The following is a 9,973-nucleotide window of genomic DNA, read 5'->3' on the forward strand; positions in this document are numbered from 1 at the left end:
CAGTAGTTGGAAAATATGGCCTTGGTGATAGAAATGATGCTAGAGAATGCATGATAGAATTCTGAAAAACCAGTGATTTGTTCATTTCAAATACCTTCTTTAGACAGCATAAGAGACGACTATACACATGGACCTCACCAGATGGAATACATAAAAATCAAAATGACCACATCTGTGGAAAGAGACGGTGGAACTGCGCCATACCATCAGTGAAAACAAGGCCAGTGGCAGCCTATGGAACAGACCATCAATTACTCATGTGAAAATTCAAACTGAAGCTGAAGAAAATGGAAACAAGTCCATGGGAGCCAAAACATGACCTTGAATATATCCGACCTGAATTTAGAGATCATCTGAAGAACAGATTTGATACATTAAACACTAAAGACCAAAGACCAGAGAGTTGTGGGATGACATCAAGAACATCATACAGGAAGAAAGCAAAAGTCATTGAGAAGACAAGAAAGAAAAAAAAGGTCAAAACAGATGTTAGAAGAGACACTGAAACTTGCTCTCCAGCGTAGAGATGCTAAAGCAAATGGAAGAAATGAGGAGGTCCAAGAGCTGAACCGAAAATTTCAAAGATCAGCTTGAAAAGATAAAGCCGAATGTGCAAATGTGCAAAGATGTGCAAAATGTGCAAAGATCTGGAATCAGAAAAACCAAAAAGGAAGAATACACTCAGCATTTCTCAAGCTGGGGGAACTGAAGGTAAAATTCAAACCTCGACTTTCATTGTTGAAAGATTCTCTGGGCAAATTATTGAATGATGCAGAAAGCATCAAGAGAAGATGGAAGGAATACACAGAGTCACTGTACCAAAAGGCAATGCTTGATGTTGAACCATTATAAGCATATGATCAAGAGCCAATGATACTAAAGGAGGAAGTCCAAGGTGCATTGAAGGAATTGGAAAAGAACAAGACACCAGGAATTGATGGAATACAAATTGAAATCTTTCAAGAAATTGAGACGGCAGAGGAGGCACTCACTCATCTCTGCCAAGAAATGTGGAAGAAAACTATTTGGCTGACTGATTGGAAGAGATCCGTATTTGTGCCCATTCCAAAGAGAGGTGACCCAACAGAATGCAGAAATCATCGGACAATCTCTTTGCTATCCCATGCGAGGAAAGTTTTGCCAAAGGTAATACAGAAACAGCTACAATCATACATTGACAGAACTTCCAAAGGTTCAAGCCGGATTCAGAAGAGGCTGTGGAATGAGGGATAGATATCATTGTTGATGTCTGATGGATCTTGGCTGAAAGCAGAGAATATTAGAAAGATGTTTACCTGTGCTTTATTGACTACGCAAAGTCTCTCGATTGTGTGGATAATGACAAGCTATGGAAACATTATGAAGTATGAGTATTCCTGAACACTTAATTGTGCTCATGAGGAATCTGTACCTGGACCAAGAAGCAGTTGTTCAAACAGAACATGGGAACACTGAATGATTCAAAATTTAAAAAGGTGTGCAACAAGGTTGTATTCTTTCACTGTACTTATTCAACCTGTATGCTGAGCAAATAATCTGAGAAGCTGGGTTATATGAAGAAAAACGTGGCATCAGAATTGGAGGAAGACTCATTAACAACCTGCAATATGCAGATGATACAACCTTGCTTGCTGAAAGTCAAGAGGACTTAATACACTTACTGATGAAGATCACAGAGCACAGCTTTTGGTATGGATTACATCGCAATGCAAAGAAAACAAAAATCCTCACCACTGGACCAATAAACAACATTCTTATCAATGGAGAAAAGGTTGAAGTTGTCAAGGACTTCATTCTTCTTGGATCAACTATCAGCACTCATGGAAGCAGCAGTCAAGAAATCAAATGACTTATTGCGTTAGGCAAATCTGCTGCACAAGACCTTTTAAAAGTGTTGAAGAGCAAAAATGTCAGCTTGAGGACTAAGGTGCGCCTGACCCAAGCCATGGTATTTTCAATAACCTCATATGCATGTGAAACTTGGACAGTGAATAAGGAAGATCAGAGAAGAATTGATGTTTTTGAGTTAAGGTGTTGGAGGAGAATATTGAGAGTGCCATGGGCTGCCAAAAGAGCCAATGGAGCCATTTTGGAAGAAGTGCAGCCAGAGTGCTCCTTGGAGGCCAAGTTGGCCAAACTTCATCTCTCATACTTTGGACATATTGTCAGGAGGGACCAGTCACTGGACAAGGCTATCATGTTTGGTAAGGTGGAGGGTCAGAGAAAAAGAGGAAGACCCCCAACAAGATGGATTGACCAAATGGCAGCATCGATAGACTCAAATGTGGCAACAGTAATGAGGTTGGCCCAGGATTGGGCAGTGTTTCCTTCTGCTGTGCATAAGGTCACTATGAGTTGCTGACTTGATGGCACCTAACAACAGCAACAACAACAGTCTATCTATCTATCTATCTATCTATCTATCTATCTATCTATCTATCTATCTATCTATCTATCTATCTATCTATCTATCCATCTATCCATCTATCCATCTATCCATCTACCTAATCTATCTATGACTGAAACCAAAGAATATTCATTTGGGCAAACCAAAATCATCCCAGCATGTGAATTAGGTCTGTTATGATAACTTTCTATTTAAGTTCTATGAGTGGTTGTGGTGGTGAGACATTGTCAAGTTGGTTCTGACGCATAGTGATGCCGTATAGGATTTCTGAGGCTGTAAAGCTTTACAGGAGCAGAAAGCCTCATTTGCCCCAGGGAGCCACTGTTAGGTTCAAACTGTTAACCTTTCAGTGAGCAGCCCAAGGCATAACCCACTTTGCTACAAGGGCTTGGCTCTGCATGTCATTGTGTTGGGTTTTATCTAGTTTGTCAACTCATTGCCTTGAGTTTGTCTAGTTTTGTCCCTTTGTGTCACCTGTAATCGTATTCTAAGTACTATTGTTATTCTTGTTGTTAGGTGCTATCGAGTCGGTTTCGACTCATAGAGACCCTATGCACAGCAGAATGATATGCTGCCCGATCCTGGGCTAACCTCACAATTGTTGCCACGCTCGAGTCCATTGATGCTGCCCCTTGGCCAATCCATCTTGTTGGGGGGTCTTTCTCTTTTTCCCTGACCCTCTACCTGACCAAACGTGATATCCTTCTCCAGCAATTGGGCCCTCCTGACAATACGTACCAAGTATAAGAGATGAAGTTTGGCCATCCTGGCCTCCAAGGAGCACTCTGGCTGCACTTCTTCCAACACAGATCTGTTGATTCTTTTGGCAGCCCATGGTACTTTCAATATTCTCCTCCGACACCATAACTCAAAAGCATTAATTGTTCTACGTTCTTCCTTATTCACTGTCCAGGTTTCACATGCATGTGAGGTTATTGAAAATACCATGGCTTGGGTCAGGCGCACCTTAGTCTTCAAGCTGGTATCTTTGCTCATAATTTAGTAGTTTTTTCTTGGTGAATGGGCATGCTTTTTGAATTTTGAGTGTCTCTGGTTACGGCCCAGAATTTCATATTTGAAGATCAGCATGGGAAGACTTCCTAGTATAGTCATGGGAGGTACGAGTAGACACTCTGCAGACTTCTGTGTCTGTTTGAATTATCCCTTTTTTTCTGTGAGAGGAAACTACAGTTTTCGTTCACCAAGTTATAATAGAGCAGGGGTGGGGCTGTAGAAGGCCTACAAAATTACTTGCTCTAGTCCTGCCAAGGCAGTTCCAACCATCACATTGTTGTTGTTGTTAAATGTTGTCAAGTTCGTTCCGACTTGTAGCGACCCTGTATAGTGTTTTTGGGAAGTGGCTCGTGAGCTTGAATCACCAACCTTGCAGTTCAAACTAACCTTTCAATCCAGCGCATTAACCCGCAGTGCCACACCAGACTCCAACCATCACATTAGGGGTAAGTTAATTAAATGTTTGGCCAAATATAGCAGGCTAATTTTTCAAGTTGCTCATTTTGTGTGGCCCATGAATGATGCTATAAATATCCAAATGGTCCTTGGCAGAGAAAAAGTTCTCCACCCCTGTAATAGAGGAAGGAAATGCCTAGGACCACACAGACACAAACTCCACAAATTAAAGGAAGAGAGAGGTCCAATGCCATGGCAACCCCATGCATGCAGAGTAGAACTGTTCCATAAAAGACTCCTGGGGTGGTGCAGTAGGATCAGCACTGGACTTCAGTCCACAAGGTCAGCAGTTCAAACCCACCAGCTGCTCCTCAGAAACCCTATACCTACACAGGGTCCCAATGAGTTGGAACTGACTTAACAGCACTTAACAACAACAATATAGGAGTTTTCAAGGCTGTGATCTTTCAGAACCAGATCACCAAGTTACCTCTGAGTAGGTTAGAAACCCCAACCTTTCAGTCAGTAGTCAATGTGCTTATCATTTGTGCCCCTTCAGGGAGGCCTGTATCATTCTGATGGCACATGCATTGCCCAATATGGCCACCATTACAAGACATCTTTCATTTCATTTTATGGAAAAATAGAAAACAGAAGTGAGCCTCAAAGGGCAGGAGAACTTGTTTTCCCACAAGACAACCCACTCAGTGCTTGCTGATTAGCATGGATCTGGAGGCTTCCATAGTGTTAACAGTGTCTGACTCCAAGCAGCACATCGACCATTTAACAGCTCAACCTTCATTCCCGGTAACTCCAGGCTGGCTTTGCTGAAGAAATGAGCTGGTGAGTTCATGCAGATGGGCCACTGAGTCTTCAATACATAGTGTCTCTTCTGTTTATTTATAGTGCTAAACTTTCTCTTCTTGGCTGTGGGTTTCTCACTCTCCTTTTCAACTCACACATGGACAGCATATTTGACCACTAATACATTGTGATAGCATCAAAGCAAGTCCCCACAAATGGAAGTTGCTCTTTAATTATTCAGAGATATGAGAAAACCCATCATCAATCCCTAGGTCTGAGTCACCCTGAGATATCAGCAGCAGCTCACGCATTTACTCCAAAGCCACACCACTTAATGGACAAGGATCATGCCATGTGCCTGGGTCCCCTGCCCAGCAGCCTACTCAGGGAAAAACGCACTCCAGGGATCTATCTATTCCTTTGTCTGTTGCATGCTGGGAAGACAAGGGTTTCCTTTCATTGCTGTGAGATAGGAAAACTCTCCCAACACTCTACACACAGTCACATGTGTACACACTCATGTCCAGAGTGTAAATCAATCTGTCTGATGAAGAATCAGATTAAGAAGTAAGGGTTCTTAAGCTCATACCACCACCATATAATCAAAAAAGATAAACCTATTTGCCCCACCGCCTTCACCTTCAATCAATTATTATTATTCAGAGTGTTGTTAGCGACTTTGTGGATCACCATGGTTTATCCATCCCATTTATGTTGGACATTTAGTCTCTGCTAAGCCTGCTAAGCTGGGTACCGAGCAAAGGAGAGGAGCAACACTAGCGCCCCCGCCCCTGAAATAGAGACAAATGGCACACCAAGCCCCTTGTGAGAGAAATGAAAAATAATAGCGGGAGGTGGCCTAGTTGACTGTGGTCTGGACCCCACTCCAAGCCTGTCGTTCTTGTGTGTCATCTAATGGAGGACTCTACTCTCATCTCCGTTTCACAATGGAGCACTTGAGGCTGCAGATGCTTATGGACTGTGATCAGACATAACTGGAGGGGCCATCTCATCATAAACAGGTAACCACAGAGTTTCATGGAATGCTGGTAGGACAAGGTCAGCAGTTCAAATCCACCAACTGAGTCTTAGAAACCCTATGCAGAGTCACTGTGAGTCAGAACCAACACAACAGCACTTAGCCACAACAACAGCAGTTGTTTAAGGAATGGAGATGTCCCCCTATCTGAGTTGGTCCGAGGTGAAATCAAGTCTAGGTAGGCTCACTGCCGAACACCACACCTGCAGTCAGGACTGGAAAATGAATGTCTGCAGGGAAGGAGGTGGGGACAGCATCAGCAGAGAAGGGAATGCCGTCTGGGCAGAGCTGGCAGTGTGAGAGCAAGGGGGCTTCTTCAGGCTGCCAGCCATCCGGAGTTTGCTGAGCCATGGAGTTGGGTTTCAGGTTGAGCGCAGTGATACAGTGATGAGAATAAAGTCCCACAGGAGAAAATATTGGGCACTTTCAGTGTTCTGATGTAATGTGAACACCCGCTACCACACACACTTGCACACCACATGCTCTGCACCCTGAAGAGGCAGTCACTGAAGGTTGGAGGCCCAAGCAGAGTCAAGGAAGCTCAGGAAAACCGATCAAGTAGAGGAAGTAGAATGGGTGGTGGTATCTTTTCAAGGGGAACTTGTCAAGGTGGGAGTGTGCTTCTTGTTCCATTTTCTAGGAGGCAGAGGGTCTACAGAGATATGTAGGGGTCATACAGGGGACCTTTCTGTGAACCACAGTGCACTGGGTCCTGGTGGTCATGAATAATCAGAAGAAGATGCTGAACTGAAGGAGCCCCCTGGAAGGTGTGAGAAGCCAAACACTGTCAGTCATGGGCAGGGCTGCACCTCAGCACAGAGTCCACCTTCCCGGCAAGAAAAGCTATGGAACCCTCTTCTCACAGGTCAATAAAAGACAAGAGGACATCTGGCCCTTTCAGACCAAATGTTGCCTGTTAATGCTTTCCTTAAATGCATTTTCTTTGCACAATGTTTGTAATGCGCTCTAAGCAACCATTAAGGAGCGAGCTGACAGCTTGGGGTCAAGGTGCCAACCCCAAGGGTAGACGCAGGCATTGTGACACAGAAGCTCTCAGGAGGTGTCAGGGTCCCGTGGAGGGCTGGGGAGAGGAAGTACTCCACAGAATGGATGACAGAGCATTCTTTTCAGGATGCAGGGAAGATGGCAGCAGAAAGAAGAGGAAGAGATGAAGAGGGTATGGCCTCCTCTTCTCCATGGGGAAGACTTTGGGAAAGTGAGCCAACTAGCCTTAAGAAGCCGAGGGAAGGCCTGCCACAGTGCAGATGTCTGAATTTCACAAGGATTGAAAGAAAGTTGCTAACTGAGACTCAAGAAAGGGGAGAGGAATCAGGGCAAGGATCTTTGTGAGATCGTCTCTCACGCCTGGCATGTGCCCCAAGTCCCAAGGCCTCCTCCCACTGTGCTATCCCCTGCCTTCTCTGCTGACCACACTAATTCCTCTGGGGAGCTCATAGCCCAGTCCTGAGGTATCAGTGACATGGTCAGGCCTTGTCAGTCCCACCTTCCCTCAGAACAAGGAGACGGAAGTTCCCCAGGTCTAGACTCAGGCGAGATGGAGCCATGATGGGAAACAGTACCAGCATGAGCCTGAAGTTGAATGATGGCATGATACTGTCTCAACACCTGCTGCTGAGCCCGCTGAGTGTATGGGTGCTGGTCTACGTCGTCAGTCTCCCCAGACATATGAAGAGCTTAAGTCTTGATAACCAAAAACCTAAAACCATGACTGTGGAGTTGGATTCTGACTCGTAGCCACCCAGTAGGACAGTGTAGAAGAGCTCCATGGATTTCCTAAGGATATCACTCTTTACAGAAGCAGTCTGTCACTTCGTTCTTCCACAGAGTAGCTGGTGGGTTTGAACTACCAACCTTTCAGTTAGCAGCCAAGAGATGGCCTCCATCAAATGCTACCTGGGATCTCCATTGCACTGGGTGAGCCCTGGTCCTGACTAAGTCTCCTTCCCTCCCCGAATCCCAGTCTCTGCAGAGACTCCCACAGGTAATGCTCAGGTGTGGGCAGCCCAAATCTGCCCACCTCTCACCTCTGGGACCCTGATCTTCCAGATGGCATGTCATCCTCCTTTCCAGGTGTGTCATTCAGAAACAGGAGTGTGTCCCTTCTGCGTGCGCATCCTCATTGCAGATAGACTGTTGTATTGGCAACCGCTAACAGATGTCGGAGTCACGTTGCACCAACTGTGTTTTAGAGACCACCTCCATCTTGCACCAATTCCATCAGTTCAGGGACACAGAAACAAGCCTTTGTGACTGTCTCAGCAAGCGTGGTGAGAAGAGAGCGAGCTAGCAAAGGAAGAAGGCAGAATAGGAGAGCAGCCAGTGCCTGACTTGCAGAGGAAACGAGGTATTGGTTTGAATTTTTCCTCTAACATGTAAGGTTGTATAACTCCTAACAGCTCTTTTAGAGACGATCCCAACTCCATGATCACTAACTCAACAACTAGATGATCTACTAAATGTGCAGCCTGGTGGTGTGCTCTTGGGAGTCCCGAATCCCCTTTGGCCCTGGCATTATCCCTGGGAAGTAGGCATCATTCCCATCTCACAGATGAGGGAATTAGGTTCAGACAGGAGACTGAACAAGGTCATGGAGTGATTCAACATTGGAGTCAGCACTGAGGCCTTGATCTGAATGTACCCAACGCCCCCATTCCCCGCAAGCCTACAGCACCCTCCCTCTTTGCCTTTCTTGCCCATGTTGGGAGGAAATGTCAAGTATAATTCCTGAATCTTGAGCTTGGAAAGTCAGGCCAAGAAGTGCAACAAATAAAGTACACATGACATATCTGGTGGGAAGCGAAAAAATGTCAAGTTTTGAAGCCATGGATTATTTTCCTTCTGCTTCCTCCAATCAGCATAAGCCCATCTGTGTGTGGTTTCCCTGAGGCAGTATGCCGAGAGCAGATCCCAGCTTGGTTGGCCCCACTCCCTTAAACTCATGAGACATTGTCTCAGGAAGCACACAAAGCACAAGGTTGGAAGAATGGTGACTGCCTTTGTGGAACATTCCAGAAGCCCTAAGACAAGTCTGAACTCTGTGTTTGCTCTGTAGGCTGCCATAACAAAGTGCCATAAATTGAGTGGTGTACAAGAGCAGAACATTATTGTCTGTAAGTTTTGGAGCCCTTAGAATGTTGGCAGGACCATATTCTTTTTGAAGGGAGTGGCGGATGAGCCTTATTTCTTCTGGAGTGGAGAAACCCTGAGTATTCTTTGGCTTGTAGCTGCATCTGCACACAGCTTTCCATCCTTTGTGATTCTTCTCTTTTATGGGACATCACTAAGAGTGAATTAGGGCCTACCCAACTCTAGAGTCCACCTCTAGAGACTAAGCCTGACCCAAGCCAGGGTATTTTCATAACCTCATATGCATACGAAAGCTGGACAGTAAATAAGGAAGACTGGAGAAGAATTGATGCTTTTGAGTTATGGTGTTGGAGGAGAATATTGAAAGTGCCATGGACTGCCAAAAGAACCAACAGATCAATGTTGGAAGAAGTGCAGCCAGAGTGCTCCTTGGAGGCCAGGATGGCCAAACTTCGTGTCTCATACTTCGGACGCATTGTCAGGAGGGACCAGTCGCTGGAGAAGGATATCATGTTTGGTAAGGTGGAGGGTCAGAGAAAAAGAGGAAGACTCCCAATGAGATGGATTGGCTAAGTGGCAGCATCAGTGGGCTCAAGTGTGGCAACAATAGTAAGGTTGGCCCAGGATCGGGCAGTGTTTCGTTCTGCTGTGCTTAAGGTCACTATGGGTCAGTACCGACTCGATGGCACCTAACAACAACAACAACAACTTCTCTAGAGTGGCCTCATGCTAAGTGAACTAATAACATCTTCTGATATCCAATTTTCAAAACAAGTTCATATTTGCCAGTACAAAATATATTCAGCATCTCTGTGTTTCAAATGTGTGAGAGGTAGGTACACATGACAATAAATAGAAGCGGCATGGTCTTGCTGTGGTGGCACCTGAACCCAGTGGATGAATGTACTGTTGATAGTAAGTAAATGACTGATCAAAACCAAACCAGTTGCCATCCAGATGATTTGGACTCCTAAAACTACACCCCAGAGGGCTTTCAACGACTGTGACCTTTTGGAATTGGAACACCAAGTCTTTCTTTCGAGGTACCTCTCTCTGGGTAGACTCTACTTGCCAACCTTTCAGTTATTAGTCTAGGGACACCCAATAAATATATGTTGTTGTTGTTGTTAAGTGCCTTCGAGTCGGTTCCGACCCATAGCGACCCTGTACAGGGTTTCCGAGGGTGTAAATCCTTACGGGAGTAG

This window comes from Chrysochloris asiatica, unplaced genomic scaffold (genome assembly GCF_000296735.1).
Source record: "Chrysochloris asiatica unplaced genomic scaffold, ChrAsi1.0 scaffold00055, whole genome shotgun sequence".
NCBI lineage: Eukaryota > Metazoa > Chordata > Mammalia > Afrosoricida > Chrysochloridae > Chrysochloris > Chrysochloris asiatica.